Source organism: Echinops telfairi, unplaced genomic scaffold (genome assembly GCF_000313985.2).
Source record: "Echinops telfairi isolate 266 unplaced genomic scaffold, ASM31398v2 ScPeMD7_1;HRSCAF=3_1, whole genome shotgun sequence".
NCBI classification, from domain to species: Eukaryota; Metazoa; Chordata; class Mammalia; order Afrosoricida; family Tenrecidae; genus Echinops; species Echinops telfairi.
The window spans coordinates 1,978,302-1,981,816 of NW_022103897.1; the positions used below are offsets into that span (position 1 = coordinate 1,978,302).

The following is a 3,515-nucleotide window of genomic DNA, read 5'->3' on the forward strand; positions in this document are numbered from 1 at the left end:
TGAAAATTCCACTTTCATACCTTACGTGTGTTAACAGGAGAGACCAGTCATTGGAGAAAGACATCATGCTTGGTAAAGCAAAGAGTCAGTGGGAAAAGAGGAAGGCCTTCAATGTGTTGGCTTGACACAGTGACTTCAGCAAGGGGTTCAACCTTAATAATAATGATGATATATGTAACTCAATGTAAAGATTATATATATGTAATTTTTCCACAGAGGAAAATAGAGTATTGAAGTTGTAGAATAAGAGTTGGGATGATGACACAGGACTGGGCAATATTTTGTTGTTAACTTAAGATTGCAATAAGTCAGAACCAACTTGACAACAACTAACAATAATAAAAGCTTTTTTTTTATCTGTATCTCTCCTTCTATTCTCCAAACAGAAATACATGTTCCTGTTGAAGTTGCTGGTAGGCTATATAGGTAGATCAATAAATATAAGACAATAAATATTTCTCTCTCCATTTGATTTTCCCATTCCCTCCTTCTCACCATCTTGACACTTGTCTCTCTGCTGATGCCTTTATTCTTCATACCTGTCTGTTTCTACAATGAAACATTGTAGCTAGATGAATATCTGCTCATATGGCACACTAGAGATAGCCAATCATGGCTCTGATTAGTGTTTCTGTAAATATGGTTGTATGGCTCACATGAATTTAAGAATAGAAGGCTCACTAAAAATGTACAATAGTAGTATCTACTCGAGGCCTACTGAAAAGAATCTGCATTTTAAAGGACACACACACACACACACACACACACATCATTTTTATGCCTACTCAAATTTGAAAACTACTACCCTAGAGCAGTGTTCCTCAAAAAGATTTGTACAATCCTCAGACCTTTGTGTACACTGTGGGTATGACCACTGTAGAACAGGCTAGTTGGATATTAGATTTGGTGGTGATAATGATTGGCATAGAGTACAAATTATATCATTGCATTTCAATCTGGAAATCATGACCCAGGGTTACCTCTGTCACAAGAACTGAGAATCATTGCCAAGTAACTCAGTTATGCCAGAGTTCTCTTTTCTGGGGTGATGTGCTGAAGTAAAAACACATTGAGAATAACTGCCTTTAGATTTGTGATATTTGTGAGAGCAAGCGAGGGGAAAAATGACACTATGTATTTAACTAATTTTGATATTATAAAAAATATTTCACTACATTAGATAATGTAGAAATTAAATGTATTTCTTGCATCACTAAAATAATTAATAAACCAAGGAATAAACCAATATCTCTCATGAATATAGATGCTAGGATTTCAATAAATTTCTAGCCTACAAAATTCAACAAAGCATCAAAAATTAATATCAAGTGGGATTCATATTAGATAGGCAATGATAGTGTAATATTAGAAAGTAAATCAGTGTAGTAATTCACCACATAAAGAAAATAAAGAAAAAGAAACAAATACAAAATAAAGAGTAAGAGTCCAATGATTATAATGCAGAGAAGACATTTGATAAAATTCATCATCCATATTTTTATAAAAGCACTCAATACAACAGGAATAGAAGGGACATTCCTCCACACAATATGCAAAACCAGTAGCCAGCATCTCACTTAAGGGAGAGAAATTAAAAACATTCTCCCTTCAAATGGGAACCTTCATCACTATTCTTATTAAATATAGTCTTGGAAGTTTCAGCTAGAGTTATAAGATATCAGAAAGATATTAAAAGCATACACACTGGCACAGAAGAGACAAAATTCTATTTGTAGATGATGCAATCCTTTATATATACAAAACCCCAAAGGTTCAATTAAAATTTTTTCTGGAACTAATTGAAAATTTGTCAGCATAGCAGACTGTAAGAGCAATTATACATATATCAGTTGTATTCTTGTGTGTTAAGGAAGGTAATTCTGAAAATGATATTAAAAGGACAATAGCATTTAAAATAGCTAAACAAGATAAAATATTTAGGAATAAATCTTAACAGAGAAACAAAATATTTATACAAGGAAAAGAACAAAACACTCCTATAAGAAACCAAAAGAGGAGCTGGTAACAAATGAGCTGATACCAAGGGCTCAAGCAGAAAGCAAATATTTTGAGAAGGATGATGGCAACAAATGTACAAATGTGCTTGACACAATGAATGCATGTATGGATTGTGATATAAGAGTTGTACGAGCCCCCAATAAAATGATTTAAAAAAGAAAGAAAGAAACCAAAAGATACTTCAAATGGAGCAAGCTACCATGCTCCTGGATAAGTAGACTAAATATAGTGAAAATGTCAATATTACAGAAAAACACTTTACAAATTTAATCCAATTATGATCTAAACCCCAGAACAATTCATCAAAGAAATGGAAAATATAATTACCAACTTTATAGGGAAAGGAAAGAAGCTCAGAGTAAATAAATCAATATTGAAGTACAAAGACAAAGTAGGCCTTTCACTCCCAGACTTTATAACTTGTTATGTAGGAAGGTAATCAAAACAGCTTTTACTATTATTATTATTGTACTATAATAATATTATAATAATAGATATGAAGACCAATGGATTTAAACTGAGAACCAAGAAATACAACCAAGTATCTACAGATTCCTGATTTTTGGTAAAGAACCAGAACACATTAAGTAGTGAAGAGATAGCCTTTTCAATAAACGGTGCTGGAGAAATTGAATTCCCACCTCCAAAAGAAGGAAACTGAATCCTTACCTCACATCATGTAAAAAAATTAACAAAAGGTGGATCAAAGACCTAAATATAAACCTCACTACCATAAAAACCATCAATGAAGAAATAGGAACAAATGTAAGGCCATAATAGAAGACATAAATTTACTACCAAACATGGCAAAAAATATCTACACTATACAAAATATTCTAAGAATACCACAATTCTGTATATCAAAGACTTCATCAAAAGAGTTAAAAGAGAACGCAGACTAGGGAAAACATATTTAGTAATGATAAATCAGAAAAAGGGCTATTGCAAAAATTTTATCTGTTAGTTTGTTATACTGTGCTGGCTTTTGTGTTGCTGATGCTGAAATCTATGTCACCGGTATTTCAAATACCAGCAGGTCACCCAAGTGAATAGGTTTCAGCAGAGCTTACAGACTAAGTACAGGCAACGACAATGAAAGACATGGCTGCCAAATTCCAGGGAAGTAAGTGCTGAAACCTTATGCATAGAAAACAACAACGCCTTACTAAGAAAAACACAAATAACTCAATCAATAATGGGCACAAGACATGTATAAACAATTTACTAAAGATAACATCCAGGCATCCAACAACCATAGGAAGGAATGTTTGTATTCACAAGCAATAAGAGAAACACAAATTAAAACAACAGTGATATATCATGTTATACCAACACTCAGCAAAAATTAAAAAAAAAAACAGAAAATAATAAATTCTGGAGAGGATTGGAGAGATCTAAATGTTCGTCCTTAATTAATGGGACTCTAGAATTGTTTGTATGACCAGTATGGAAGTGTGTGTGTGTGTGTGTGTGTGTGTGTGTGTGTGTGTGTGTGT

General features: G+C 32.9%; 1 pseudogene; it reads left to right on the forward strand.

Annotated features, from left to right (window-relative positions):
* Nucleotides 1-3,111: 3,111 nt before the first annotated feature.
* Nucleotides 3,112-3,515, forward strand: part of LOC101642094 — a 50,801-nt pseudogene continuing 50,397 nt past the window's right edge.